The 15,696-nt window shown below is 42.3% G+C and overlaps 1 protein-coding gene across 6 annotated transcripts in view; it reads right to left on the minus strand.

The window, feature by feature from the left end:
• LOC137331497 (inactive N-acetylated-alpha-linked acidic dipeptidase-like protein 2) overlaps positions 1–15,696 on the minus strand; it is a 715,700-nt gene that overhangs the window by 544,481 nt on the left and 155,523 nt on the right. For 5 of the 6 annotated variants that reach the window (XM_067995331.1, XM_067995327.1, XM_067995329.1 and 2 more), the window contains one exon: positions 8,323–8,423. The exons of the other annotated variant lie outside the window; for it this stretch is intronic. The gene's annotated coding sequence lies outside the window, so the exon portion shown is untranslated. The remainder of the gene's footprint in view (positions 1–8,322; positions 8,424–15,696) is intronic. 6 annotated transcript variants of the gene reach the window in all.

Consider the following 15,696-nt stretch of genomic DNA (forward strand, 5'->3'; position numbering starts at 1 on the left):
CTGTAAATCATGCATAGAATGGTTAATAAAAACAGAAAATGCTGGAGATGCTCAGCAAGTCAGGCAGTATCTGTGGAGAAAGAAACAGAGTTAACGTTTCAGGTCAAAGACCTTTCGTCAGAACTGGAAGATGTTAAGAGTTAAAGTTTTTGAGCAAGTACAGAGCCAGGGAAAGGGGGGGGGGAGGGAGGAGAGGGAGGAAAGAACAAAAGGGAAGGTCTGTGATAGGGTAGAGGGCACTGGTGATTAAATGACAAAAGGGATGATGGTGCAAGGGAAGAAAGGTGGTAATGGGACAGGTGAAGAAACAAAAGATTGATCAGGGGTAGCTGTAAATGGCAGCAGCAGAACCATTACCTGCACTAGCTGACCGAAAAAATGGGAGCAGTGGTTGTGATCTGAAGTTATTAAAATCAATGTTGAGTCTGGAAGGTTGTAAAGTGCCTAAACGAAAGATTATGTGCTGTACTTGGAGCTTACATTGAGCTTCATTGGAACACTGTAAGAGGCCGAGGATAGAGAGGTCAGAGTAGGAGTGGGAAGGGGAATTAAAATGGCAAGCGACCAGTAGGTCAGGGTCACGCTTGCGGACAGAGCAGAGGTGTTCAGCAAAGCGATCACCCAGTCTACGTTTGGTCTCCCTAATGTAGGGGAGTCTGCATTGTGTGCAGCGAATACAGTATACTAAATTGAAAGAAGTACAAGTAAACCGCTGTTTCACCTGGAAGGAGTGTTTGGGGCCCTGGACGGTGGGAAGGGAGGTGGTGAAGGGGCAGGTGTTGTATCTCCTCTGTTCACACGGGAAGGAGCCGTGGGGAGGAGGGCGGGTGTTGGGGGTGATGGAAGAGTGGACTAGGGTGTTGTGGAGGGAACGGTCCCTTCAGAATGCTGAAAGGGGAGGGGAGGGAAAGATGTGTTTGGTGGTGGGATCGCGTGGAGGTGCCGGAAATGGCGTTGGATGATTCGCTGAGGCTGGTGGGGTGGAAGGTGAGGACAAGGGGGACCCTATCACGATCCTGGGAGGGAAGGGAAGAGGTGAGGGCAGAAGTGCAGGAAATAGGACGGACATGGTCGAGGACCCTGTCAACTACAGTGGCGGGGAATCCTCGGTTGAGGATAAAGGAAGACATCTTCAGTCACCTCCAGCGCAATCCCATCACCAACCTGAAATGTTAACTCTGTTTCTTTCTCCACAGATGCTGCCTGACTTGCTGAGCTTCTCCAGCATTTTCTGTTTTATTTCAGATTTCCAGCATCTGCAGTATTTTGCTTTTGATATAGAATAGTTTAGCTGTGTACCGTGTGAGAGGCCACATTAGTTATAATGCAGTCCTTTCCCTCTATGATCTATTGCTAATCTATGGATAATACAGTTACTTGGAGTTTTCAATGTAAAAGCAGGAATTCTATCTAAATGTTGAAGCCATTTGATGTGTATATATCATGGGCATATTCTGTGTTAACTTCTAAATTTAGTTCAATGAAGGAATTCTTCATTCCTCCGCCTTCCTTTGAAAATAAAACAACCTTTGCACCATAAAAGCAACAAAAATAATCTGGTTGAATGATGAAGCTTAGATGATCATTAACCCCAACTCCTTTTCTGCATCAATTTCAGAAAATGTTATACAGGTTTGAAAGTTATAATAATAAGTATTTGAAACTGGCTCAGAGTTGTTTGGAAACAAAAGATGTTAACCATGAAGCTGATTTTTTCAATCAGCTTCTTATGGGATTTTCCATCAAATAGTATGCAATGACCATTATTAAATAGACGTTACTATTATAAAGGGAAAGATAATAGGATAGTTTGTGTGCTCGACTGCGAGATTACTATTTGATGTATCATTGTCATGTGCAATAGTGTTACCACATCGTAATTATCTTCTGTAATCAAGTTTGGATAAAGTGATCATTGCATTTAGCAAATTTTTACTCAAGTCTTTGAACCAGTTCAGCTTTCTCTCAGAGCTTTACATACCTCAAAATGTTATTGACTGGATTTATGGTTCGTAAATCACTAACAGCACAATAACCACACATCACTGGTTGTGTCCTTAAAAATGTTTCATCCATTTTCAGGTCACTAACACAATAACGTATTAAACAGGTCTGGATAGTCACAAATGGTTTAAGAAGAAAGATACATTCGATAACAACAGCAGGCCTCTGCACTTGATCAGTGAATTACATCAACTCAAACACTTTTGTTCTGTTTAAATGGCTTGGTTAGAAGTTATCAAACATTAGCTCTGTAATATTAGCTCTTCACCAATGTAACTAATAAAAATGAAAAAAATTTTTTTTAAGTGTATCGGTCACTAAGTTTCTTTCTTGAAAGAAAACCAATTAAAATTAAAACCAGGTGGCTAAATAAACCCAGAATCAGAAACAACAGAAGGGTAAATAAAAAGAAGAAACTGGAAATCTGAAATGAAAATCAAAAATGCTGGAGCACAAAGTCACTGAGCATCGATAAAGACATAAGACAGTTAATGACATTTCAGGTGTGTACTCTTCCTCAGAACAAGACTGAAAGATAAACAGGCAATCCATTCCCCACTATTTGCACATTCGTTTTTTCTTTTCATATCTCTGCATCATTTCTCTGATGATCTTTTATATCATCTAAAAATCTTACAGGTCATTTTAACCATTAACTCCTTCTCTGTGATTGCTGTTCCTGTCAATCCATCTCCCCCTCCCCCTTTTTTCTATTTATTTCCAACCTTCCCTAAAGCATCACATCAAATGCTGACTGACCTTCACTGTCTTGCTGCACTTTCTATTTCTACCACAGAAACTTTACATGGCTACAAATATTTTGCTTTTTACTACATTCCTAGCATCATTTGATATCAAAAATTACTGTGGAAATGTGCTAAAGCTCTTGAAGTTCACAATAATAACTATCAACACCAGTTAAAATGTTTAAATAAAATCTCGATTTGTGAAAAAAAACCTCCCAGCAAAAATCATAGGTACTTCAGCAGCAGTCTGAGGACGAAGGCCCTTTTACAACTAGAGCTGGTAGACTTAGGCTGTCAAGATCACAAACCCAGAGATAAAGTATAAGTTATGCTGTTTGGGGAAGATAAGTGATACCAGGAGGGACTCAAAGAAATGTCCCCTTTACCCAGTGTTGTCCAGGTTTGACATCATTTATGGCTGAGAAAGTAAAGGAATTGCTAGTTATAAGCAAGTCTGATTTTTGTCTTATAATTAAAATTTGATCATTATAAGTCCCCAACATGTGTATGTTTAAAGTCACTGACACCTAAAATGTGAATCCGAGCAATAAAATATTGCCATAAATGTATCAGTCAGAGAGAGAGAAAGAAAGAAAGTAAGTTATAGGAGTTGAGAGGGGTTTGGATACACCTGAAGAAGATCTCAGAAGGTTAAGGAATGAGTAGCTTATGAAACAAGATTTCTATGATGAAAAAGTGTTAAAAGTGAGACTTCAAGTTTAAGAGGTCTGGTCAGATATAGGGAAATATTTATATATATTTCTTGTACGTAAGAGTTACATTTCTCTCAGCACAATGGAAACAGCAATTAGAACTAGCTCTAGTCCAGATATTAAAACAGACATGCAAGTTTGGATCTATCCAGAAGAGAGGCAGATGGAGGGAATGGATGCCACATCTATGGTCAAAGATTCGTCACACCTCAGAGATTCATCACGCCAGAATTGAACATCAGTGACCAAATGGAGGCGAGACAGTCAACTCTACAATGCCGACTCACAAGGACGAGGTTGTACAAGATCAAGGAATCACATCATTACAGATATGATATTATCAGCAAAACACTGAACTAGACTTTAAACTTATCTGGTAGATTTGTTATTTGAAGTTGTTAACTTGTCAGCTATACAAGGAGCCTAACCATAAATTTAGATCAATTGAACAGTCTTACATTAACTGGTCCAAATTATATTAACAGCTACTCAAACCTGTTTAGGACACATGATATGCTGTGGAGTGAATGAGTTAACCTCCTTGTGCCAAAATGGGCAAAGACAAAGTCGGACAGTAAAATTATAAACCAACATTTCTTTTTAAATACACTCATGATAACACAATTAGCAGCATCTTAAGACGAAACATCTGCCCAACTTTGTGCCAATCTTGGACACTGAACGTAACTTCATTTTGTACGAAGTAGAGTCCTGTGATGCTGAATTATTGTGATGCCTTTGTACCCGATTCTGGTAGTTAACAACATTTGCTCAAGTGCATCACATACTATTTAATGTTTAGTTTTTGGCGATTTTGGCAGGCATTTGGTGAGTATTCAATAACCACAGAGCATGTTTTGTCAAGAAGCTCCATGCATGTGTGTGAGTTGAGTGCATTCCTAAGGATGACTGAAGGACTGGGACTGATCTTGGGAGGTAGTATTGGTGTACAGGAATAGTATGTTTTCAACTGAAGCATTCCGAGGTAAGCTGCTGTCGAAGAGATCTTGCATCTGGCAGGAGAGGTGGAGCTTACTCTTCCTGATCATCCTGAGTGTCTGCCTGTTCTTCATGCTTCTCCACCTCAATGTCTTCCTATGTAGCTGGATCGATGGGTTGGCCTCTCTGGATGGTAAAGTTGTGCAGCCTGCAGAAGACAATGACAATCCTAGAGACTCCCTGGAGGCTATACTGCAGCACACTTCCAGACCTATCTAAGCAGCGAAAACATTGCTTCAGGAAGCCTACAGTCTCCCCTATCAGGGCTTAAGTGCAGGGATGGCATTGATTGGACCTCACCTTCGCCATCTGTGCTCGGGTCTGAAGAGGATAGCCTTTGTCTCCAAGCAGCTATCCTCCGACCCGATGCTCAGGGTCAGAGAGAAGAGGGGTTCAGGACTGGCGCACAATGAAGGCAACGTGACAGCAGCCAAGAAAACTGGCATGATGCTCTGCATGCATTTGCACACCAGCTGGACATTCATTCAATCCTATCCAGGCTCTTCTCTTGGAGAATGCAAGACTATGTGTGTGCAATCATTGATGCAATCCTGGCAAAGCCCAGAACGCTGTCCTCCTGCTTCGCAGCATCCATGGGTAAGGATGTGAAGTCACTGACTTTGGCAAAGAGCCCATCTGTCACCTGCCGAATACAGACCTGATTTTGCAGATGTCACCTGCTGCAGATTGGAATGACCCTGAGGCATAAAAGTTCAGGCCCACTATGACATTGCTAGCCACAGTGATCTTGTCCTGGATTGTAGTTGGTGTTGCAGCAGGTGACAGGGCTCTGTGACAACCTCCCTGGTAAAAAGGGGCCTCTTCGCACCCTGCTCCTCAGTGAGCTGCAGATCAGAAGTTCTGGGTCTGTAAACTTGAGTGGGGAAAGGCTTTGCCATAAGTTGAAAAAGACAATTCAGCGACCCAAATAAAAACTATGCTATCATTTCAGAAAACATTTTTATTAGTATTCAGCAATAGAAATAGCGAGTTAGTGAAAGAAAAATCTAGAAATCTGATGACCTTGAGGATTGAAAACCTATGACCTAAATATCATGCTGAACTTGTACAGGAATATCTGTGCTTTTTGCAGTTTTCCTTTTAAAAAAAATAAAGCTGAAAATGTCAGTTTAGGGATTTTTTTGGTCAGCAATAAACAACATATTTCAGAAAGCCAAGCAGTGATGTAGCCTCACTTCTCAGGCAAGATTCTGATCAGAGCACAAAACAACAAAGTTGAAAAATCTATTTGCATTTTCCTTGTAAGTCAGCATTAAATACAAGATCTGAATATAGTGGATATTATTTGCTTTTCACAACTTAAAACTCATTTCTATTTTGCTTTAGTTCTGAAAAGACAGACGTGACAGGATAATTTACATTGTTCTTGGTTTCTAAGCACCTGAACAATTGTGGCTCATGCTACATCTCAACCATACTACTACACAACCTAATATTTTTGTACATTTCTGTCAGTTTTTTTTTGAGCCATAAAATAATCCTCCCTATTTTAAATAGTTATCTCTCACTTTACTGTGCTACAGTTTGGCAAAATAAATACTTGCTAATTGAAAAAGCACAAAACGCCTATTGTCCTCTTATCTCTAAGGACCACTCATTCCCATGTAACCATTTTTAGAGGAAGGACAGAAAGCTTTGTGATGTAGGCTACTTCACAAATGCTATATAAAATATTTTAAATATCTTCCTACTGAGTGGTAACAGCATGAGCTCTGCAGTATAGTGAGAATACATGCAAAATATGCAAATATCCCAGCATGATCCTAGATTTTGAAAATACATTCCTGAATAATGCAGTTCAGTGATAATATTCCAAACTTTAAAGGTTGGTATATGATTAAGATTCAAAGCTCTGAAGGAAAATGTTCCCTCCTTGATGTCACTTTACTTGAAGCACTATAGTGCATCAATTGCCAATTGCTTCACAAAATTCAAACTTAATGAAGCCAATCTTTCTAAATGACTGAAGGTTACTAAGTGTGCAAGAAAGTCAACATACCCAAGGTTAATTAATCCCCTATGTGAACATAAATAATTGCTCCAACACTCATTTTTATTAAACATTATCCCACTGCAAATTCTAAAATTTAACTTCATCTTTATAGTATTGCAAGAGTGCCTACAGAAAGCAAATCATCTCTCAAACCCAGCATGTCATCAGTTTTAAAATGGCTTGTGAGTCCAAAGATAGCGAAGGAAGTCAGCTAAGCAGGCCAGCAGTAATTACCTCCACAGTTCACCAGCTATGCCCAATATCTGTACTTGCCTGACTATTTATGGTGAAGAAACTATGCATGATTGATGGTTTATAAAACTTTTTACAATTCTGACATTTCTTTGACACATGCAGGTCTGAACTTTCCATCTGGCATCCCTGCCCCACTATCTTCACTTGTCCTTGAACAATGAAACACAGTTTTGGTCACATTTCTCAGACAAGGACAAAAAGCACAAGGATTAATACTACTGTGCAGATGAAAACAAGCTCATTGGTCCCTTCATCATCATCATCAAAGGTGAACTATATGCGCATGAAGTATTCACGGCTATCTGCAAGCACTGCTGACATTGTCAGTTTACTTTTGACAAAATTAATTTGAAAAACAGAATTGTATTGATTGATAAAATTCAACAAAAAATATATTGCTCAAAGTGAAGGATGTCATCAGAAAATAGAATACTTTCCTACTTTGAGCAACTAGCACAGAATCAAGCACTCCCAGGTTAGATATCACATGGTCAATTGAAGTGTAAAGCCCCCTCCGTTCTGGTTCAGCAATGTACATCAACCACATCCACCTTCCATTTCTCATCATCCTGTGGTCTCTGAGTGAAATTGTCAGTTTAGTGCCAAATTAAGGACAATATTGGACTTTGGACCCCTGCCCAATAGGGATTGAGTTGACGCTGCCTGGACTCATTTCACGTAGGACCATTACAATCAACAAATAAATCAGACTGGCCTCTTGTTGTTCTTGGCTGGTTTTGAACACAGGTCACAGAGGTCAAAGGCCACCACATCACCCAGTTCCCCAAACTGTGCAATGCTTTTATTTGGAGGTCTGCCTTGAAAAAATGTTTCATTTTCAATGCTAGAATTTAAGCTGTTTAGTAAATTATACAAAATGGAATCCCAAAATTCCAAATTTGTTTTGTGTCCATGCAAATCATATAATGTTTCAGGTATAGTGTGGTGGTTATGTCACAGGACCGGCAATGCAGAAGCTTGAACTGATAATCCAGAGACATTGGGGGTGATTTTAAACCCCAAGAACGGGTGGGAGTTGAAAATAGCTGTTTTTTTGGGGTCGCAACCGCAAAATTTTCAGACTTTGCATTCCCAGTGGGAAGCCTGTACTTTTACGCGCCGACGTTAAACCCGGAAATAAAGCCGGGTTGCGGTCGCCACCCAAAAAACAACTATTTTCATCTCCCACCCACCCCCAACCCACCCCCATTGAGTTCAAGTCCCACCATGGCAGTTTGAGAATTTGAATTCAGCTTAAAAGAAATCTGGAAATAAAAAGTTGGTATCAGTAAAAGTGACCACGAAGCTGTCAAATTGTCGTAAAAATCCAACTGGTTTAGTTGTCCTTTAGGGGAAGGAAACCTGCCGTCCTTATCAGGTCTGACCTATATGTGACTCCAGTATCACACCAATGTGGTTGACTCTTAACTGCCCTCTGAGGTGGCCTAGAAAGCCACTCAGTTGCATCAAACCTCAAAAGGAAGGTAGCTACTTCCTCCATAAAGACAAGAAATTTACTTCTTAATTCACCCTTCTGCATTCACTACACTTCACAGTGGTAACTCACAAGGAGGAAAGATGATTCATTTACCTGAGACCCAAAGCTCCTTTTCAGCAGCAAGATCCAAGTGGTTAAGCCCGAGGAAAGTATGCTGATTACATGACTGCTTCAGTGGTAGTATCCAATGTTATCTGCAGACAGAGGCAATTGCAATCATCAAATGGCCCGTATAAAAATGTGCCAAAGCACTTCATAGAGGTGTAATTTTTTTTTAAATGGATACCAAGCCAAAGGTGATATTATGAGAGGAAAGGTGTGGATTTTAAAGAAGGCCTTAAAAGGAAGAGAGAGGTGGAGCGGCAGAGGGGTTGAAGAAGGGACTTGCTGAGTGTGGGGCACAGGCAGCTGAAGATACGGCCGAAGGTGAGGCGAAGGGAACCGGTGATGCACAAAAATCGAGAGTCAGAGGAACAGAGTTCAGAGGGAGGCAAGTTATACCACTGTAGAAGGTTGCAGAGATAGGGAAGATCGAGGTCATAAAGGGATTTACACAAGGATGAGAAATTTAAATTTTAAGCCTTGGGAAACCTGAAAGCAATGTAGGTCAGTGAGGACAGGATGATGGGCGAGCAGAATGGTTCAGGAAAGGATACAGGCAGCAAAATTTTGGATGAGCTGAAGTTTACAGAGGGTAGAGGGTGATAGGCTAGCCAGGAAAACATTGAAATTGTCAAGCCTGGAGATAACAAAAGCAAAGATGAGGGGTTGAGCAAAAGATGAGGCAGGTGATGTTTCTGCAGGCAACTTTTGTGATGGAGAGGATATGGGGTCAGAAGCTTAGCTCAAGATTGGATGGGACGCTGAGGTTGTAAACAGTCTAGTTCAGCCAGAGGCGGTGGCCAGGGAGGGGCAATGGAATAGTTTACAAAGTTGTGGTGGGGCCGAAGATGATGGCTTCAGTCTTCCCAATGTTTAGCTGCAGGAAATTAAAGCTCATTTGAGATTGGATGGCTGACAACACAGAGGCAATGGAGAGGCTGAGAAAGGTGTTGGAGAGGTAGGGCTAGGTGTAATCAGCATATATGTGGAAGCCACTGATATTACAAAGGTGCAGTATGTAGATGAGGAAGAGGAGGAAGAGCTAAAGCCAGGTCCTTGGGGACTTTAGGGGTAACACGGTGAGGGCAGGAAGAGAAGTCATTTCGGGAGATGCTCTGGCTGCAATCGGATAAGAATGAATCCAAGTGAGGACAGTCCCACCAAGCTGGGCAATGGAGGAGAGGCACTTTAGGGGGATGGTGTGGTCAACAGTGTCAAAAGCTGCAGAGAAGTCGAGGAAGGATAATGCACCAGTCATAGTGAATGTTGTTTGTGACTTTGGGTAGGGCTGTTCAGGTGCTATGAGAGGGGTAGAAATCTGATTGGTGAGATTCAAACAGGAAGTTGCAGAGAAGATAGGCACAGATTTGGAAGCCAACAACACAACCAAGGACAGAGGGGTGGAGAGTGAATGACAGAAGTTTTGAAAGGGAGCAGGGACAGTGTCTGAGGAAAGGGAATCATTTTCAATGTCAGTTAGCCAGGAAGGGAAATTGGGTAGTCTGCAGTTTATGAGAATGAGATCAAGGGAGCTGGAGGTGGGTCTCATGGATGAGATAAGCTCAGGAAGGTCATGCAGGGATATGGTAGAGAAACTAAAGAGTGATGGGGTTCAGAACAAGAACGGTGGGAGGGGGGGGCGGGGGGGTTGGAAAGATGTTTGGCTTGGTGGGCAAGGGTAAAGGGGTGTAGGTAGCAGAGGCAGCTGAGCAGATGGTCTCTAGCTTGGTGACAAAGCAAACCATGAACTACTTGTATTTATTAAGAGATGAAGGTGCTGAGGGCAACAGAGAGGTATTTAAGGAGATGGTTGGTAGTGAAGAAATATAGCTGGGGGTAACCTTGCTCTCCAGGATGATCCTGGAGTAGTGTGCAGTTTTGCCTGAAGAGAGTGAGGCCCAGTAGAGCTTAATGTTGCCCAGCTGGTGATTGGCAGCTAAGCCAGTTATGTGCCAGATCTCCTTAAGTCTGCGCCCCTTGGACTTGAAGGATCAAGGAACAGAGGCATATCAGGGAGAATGATCAAGGTGAGAGACAGTGAAGGTTTTGCTGGGGACAAAGGCATCAAAGGCGGATGCAAGGGCGTGCTTAAGCAGAGTAACAGCTGCAGAAGTATCGTGGTGAATAGAGGATCAAAGGTTAGGCAATAGTTCCTATGTTTCATTGTATAACATAAGCCAATGGCACCATGACCCTGGTTCAAATGTTCAAAATGGCTGATTATAAAAGAAATAGGAGCAGGAGTAGGCCATACAGCCCCTTAAGCCTGCTCCGCCATTCAACAAGATCATGGCTGATCTTCAACCTCAACTCCACTTTCCTGCCCGATCCTCATATCTCTTGATTCCCCTATTACCTTGTTTAGAACATGCAACTGTTTCAACTGAATTTTATTACAGCTGTATGATGTCATCTTATATTGTGCTGCTACCATTGTAATGGCAAGGAATATTATACAACAGCACACAAATCAAATCTGTCAATTGTCAGCTCAATTTGCTGTTACCATCAAGTGAGAGAAAAAACTAATACATAATGCTTATTTGCCTTAACTACATTCGGGTGGCAACACATTTTAAAACTGATATTACTGCCACATTCTTTTCGATATCAATCATAATTTATAAAAGAAAGGATTAAAAAGTGATCCAGCAGGATACAGGAGATAAAAGTAAATGCTAGAGATTAAAAGATGTGAGATCAATATGGCTGAAATGCTATTCACTTACAAAAGATGTTCAAGTCAAGTTATACATATTAAAAACAAAAAAAGACATAAACTAGGCTAATCCACTGGCTCCAGGGTTATGCAGCTCATGTTCTACAACTAGCATGTTTTATAAACATTATATACAACTATGGGCCGGAATTTGCGGAAAAATTAACGGCGCATGAACGACACACACTGTTATTAATATGCAAATCATCCAGCAACTTGTGGCAAGAAGGACAAACCCTGCGAATTGCAAATCGCCACAAGTTGCTGGACAATTTGCGCCACTCCGCCATTAGCTTCACGAAAATGGCATCTCGCCCTTAACCTCCCCATTAGTCATGAAGTTGCTGCATTTGAACATTAATTGCCCATTAAACTCACCGCATATGAAGGAACATAAGAACAGGAATAGGCCATTCAGCCCCTCGAGCCTGTTCCGCCATTCAATTAAATCACGGCTGATCTGTATCTTAACTTCATCTACCCACCATGGCTCTGTAACCCTTAATACTCTTGCCTAACGAAAATCTATCATTCTCAGTTTTGACATTTTCAATTGCCCTTGCCTCAACAGCTTTTTGGGGGAACAGAGTTCCAGATTTCCACTACACTTTGTGTGAAGAAGTGCTTTCTGACATCACCCCTGAACGGCCAACTCTAATTTTAAGACTATGCCCCTTGTTCTGGACTCTCCCACCAGAGGAAATAGTTTCTCTCTATCTACCCTATCAAATCCTTTAATCATCTTAAACACTTCAATTAGATCACCCCTCAATCTTCTATATTCAGGAATATAAGCCTAGTTTATGAACCTGTCCTCATAATTTAACCCTTTTAGCCCGGTATCACTCTGGGTGAATCTGCGCTGTACCCCCTCTAAGGCCAATATAGCCTTCCTGAAGTGCAGTGCCCAGAACTGAATGCGGGAGTTCTGATGGGGTCACACCAGAGCTCTGTTCAGCTATGACATAACTTCCACCCGTTTGTATTCCAGCCCTCTTGAGATAAAGGCCAACATTCTATTTGCCTTTATAATTATTTTTTGTACCTGTCCACTAGCTTTTAGTGATTTCTGTACTTGGACCCCTAAATCTCTCTGCTCATTCACAGATCCTAGCTTCTCGCCATTTAGAAAATACCTTGATCTATCTTTCTTCGGTCCAAAATGGATGACCCCTCACTCTATCACCTTGAACCCCATCTGACACAGTTTTGCCCACTCACTTAATCGATCAGTGTCCTTTTGCAACTTTCTTCTCTCAGGTGGCACAATAAATCGTGTAGCTAACTTAGTGTTATCAGCTCTCTATTTCCTTCATCTAAGTCATTTTTTTTTTTATTCGTTCAAGGGATGTGGGCGTCGCTGGCAAGGCCGGCATTTATTGCCCATCCCTAATTGCCCTTGAGAAGGTGGTGGTGAGCCGCCGCCTTGAACCGCTGCAGTCCGTGTGGTGACGGTTCTCCCACAGTGCTGTTAGGAAGGGAGTTCCAGGATTTTGACCCAGCGACAATGAAGGAACGGCGATATATTTCCAAGTCGGGATGGTGTGTGACTTGGAGGGGAACGTGCAGGTGGTGTTGTTCCCATGCGCCTGCTGCCCTTGTCCTTCTAGGTGGTAGAGGTCGCGGGTTTGGGAGGTGCTGTCGAAGAAGCCTTGGCGAGTTGCTGCAGTGCATCCTGTGGATGCACAGCTTTTCACTACATTTATAAATGTAGTGAAAAGCTGTGGCTCCAGTACAGATCCCTGGGGCCACAACTTTTCCCACTAGATCACATCCTGCCAATTTGAGCCTCTACTCCCTGCCTCCTGCCTCCTAACCAATTCCCTATCCAACCCAACAGGTTAAACCACAGAAAGTTAAGTCTGGTAATTAATAGTACAAGTACCCTTTCAACAATGTGATAATTGTTACTGACTGCCAATCAACCTCTCTAGTCCAGAAAGTGAACAATTAAAAGTGTCGTGTCTGATTCCTTCAGGTTGTGAATTGTTGTTGGAGATTTTAAAAATGTCAAATATTAAATTTTTAAAAATTTAATTACTTTTCCTTTCTGTCACTTTTTTTCTCTCTCTTACTCCAATCTTTCTTTCCCTCTCTTCATTTCTCTTTCTGTACCTGATTTGACATTGAATTCACCCAGGTTAATTAGCATTGCATTAACAATTATCACGTCGTTAAAAAGGTACTTACGCTATTAAGTTTCAGCCCTAACTTTCTGCCGTGAGTTTAATGGGCAATTAATGAGCAAATCCAGCAAGTTCTTAAAAATAACGGGAGGCTAAGGGAGAGATGCCATTTATGCAAAGCAAACAGCAGAGTGGCATAAATCGACCTGCAAGCTCTGGAGATTTGTAACACAGCATATCACTTAATCCCCTTAAATTGCTGGCCAATTTGCGCATTAATAATAGTTTGCATCATTAACATGCCGTTATTTTTCCAGCAAGATCCGGCCCATTATAGGGAAGGAAAAGTCATGTAACCCATGGAGTCTGCTCCTTCCAATAGACTTCCTCTGTACAATTGGCATAATTATTGGTTTTCCCCAACCAACCTTTTTGAGGAACGTGAATAACCACAGTCAATTGTCCAATTTCTGAAATCTTGCACTTCTGAATTGTTATTTTTGGGCTTCACCTTTTGATCCCCCCCATATACTAAATATAAATCTAGAATGATCAATCAAGACTAATTTCCAGTTAAAGCTACATATAAAATCTAATAGAGCATCTTCCTTAGTATTCCGGTCTGTAAGAAAGCAATTTATTACCTCTGAGAAGTTATTTGCACTTTGACACCTCCTTTACAGGCAGCTCTACTCTGTCCACTTTAATGCAGAGATGTTAACATTGCTCCCAGTTACAGATTTTTTTCTGATTCTACAAAGAAAGTGAGCATACATGAATTACAGGTGGGAAAGCTGGGTTCCGCCAGGACCACTCGGCTCCAGATCTCATTACAGCCTTGGTCCAAACATGGACAAAAGAGCTGAATTCCAGAGGTGAGGTGAGAGTGACTGTCCTTAACATCAAGGCAGCATTTGACCGAGTGTGGCACCAAGGAGCCCTACTAAAATTGAAATCAATGGGAATCAAGGGGAAAACTCTCCAGTGGCTGGAGTCATACCTAGCACAAAAGATGGCAGTGGTTGTTGGAGGCCAATCATCTCAGTCCCCGGGGCATTGCTGCAGGAGTTCCTCAGGGCAGTGTCCTTGGCCCAACCATCTTCAGCTGCTTCATCAACGATCTTCCCTCCATCAGAAGGTCAGAAATGGGGATGTTCGCTGATGATTGCAGAGTGTTCAGTTCCATTCGCAACCCCTCAAATAATGAAGCAGTCCAAGCCCGCATGCAGCAAGACCTGGACAACATCCAGGCTTGGGCTGATAAGTGGCAAGTAACATTCGCGCCAGACAAGTGCCAGGCAATGACCACCTCCCCTTGACATTCAACGGCATTACCATCGCCGAATCCCCCACCATCAACATTCTGGGCGTCACCATTGACCAGAAACTTAACTGGACCAGCCATATAAATACTGTGGCTACAAGAGCAGGTCAGAGGCTGGATATTCTGCAGCGAGTGACTCACCTCCTGACTCCCCAAAGCCTTTCTACCATCTACAAGGCACAAGTCAGGAGTGTGATGGAATACTCTCCACTTGCCTGGATGAGTGCAGCTCCAACAACACTCAAGAAGACACCATCCAGGACAAAGCAGCCCGCTTGATTGGCACCCCGTCCACCACCCTAAACATTCACTCCCTTCACCACCGGTGCACAGTGGGTACCATCCACAGGATGCACTGCAGCAACTCGCCAAGGCTTCTTCAACAGCACCTCCCAAACCCGCGACCTCTGCCACCTAGAAGGACAAGAGCAGCAGGCACATGGGAACAGCACCACCTGCACATTCCCCTCCAAGTCACACACCATCCCGACTTGGAAATATATTGCCATTCCTTCATTGTCGCTGGGTCAAAATCCTGGAACTCCCTTCCCAACAGCACTGGGGGAGAACCTTCATCATACGGATTGCAGCAGTTCAAGGCGGCGGCTCACCACCACCTTCTCAAGGGCAATTAGGGATGGGCAATAAATGCTGGCTTCGCCAGCGACGCCCACATCCCATGAACGAATAAAAAAACCCAGAATAATTAAAAAGTCATAGGATTTTGTATTTGTTTATTGTCCAATTAAGCTTCTGCATGTTTCCCAATTCAAAAGTGGCACCAATAAACCTGTATGTACAGTATTGCTTCATTAATACTATTGGTTGACTGAACCTAGTATGTAATGCATAGTATGTGATGCCTTGCATCATCATCCCATTTAATCACTCCTGCCCTCCACCCTGTCACAGACCTTCCCTTTTGTTCTTTCCTCCTCTCCCCTTCTTCCCCCCCTACCCCCCGCTGTTTCCCTGGCTCTGTACTTACTTAAAACCTGTTCAATTTTTACTTCTAGTTCTGACGAAGTCATCTACCTGAAACGTTAACTATGTTCTCTCCACAGATGCTGCCTGACCTGCTGAGTATTTCTAACATTTTCTGTTTTTATTTCAGATTTCCAGCATCCACAGTATTTTGATTTTGATATAGTCTGTGATTTTTCACCTCCCTGCCCCTATTGATATGCCGCTGGCAG

This window comes from Heptranchias perlo, chromosome 13 (assembly GCF_035084215.1).
Source record: "Heptranchias perlo isolate sHepPer1 chromosome 13, sHepPer1.hap1, whole genome shotgun sequence".
Taxonomy (NCBI): domain Eukaryota; kingdom Metazoa; phylum Chordata; class Chondrichthyes; order Hexanchiformes; family Hexanchidae; genus Heptranchias; species Heptranchias perlo.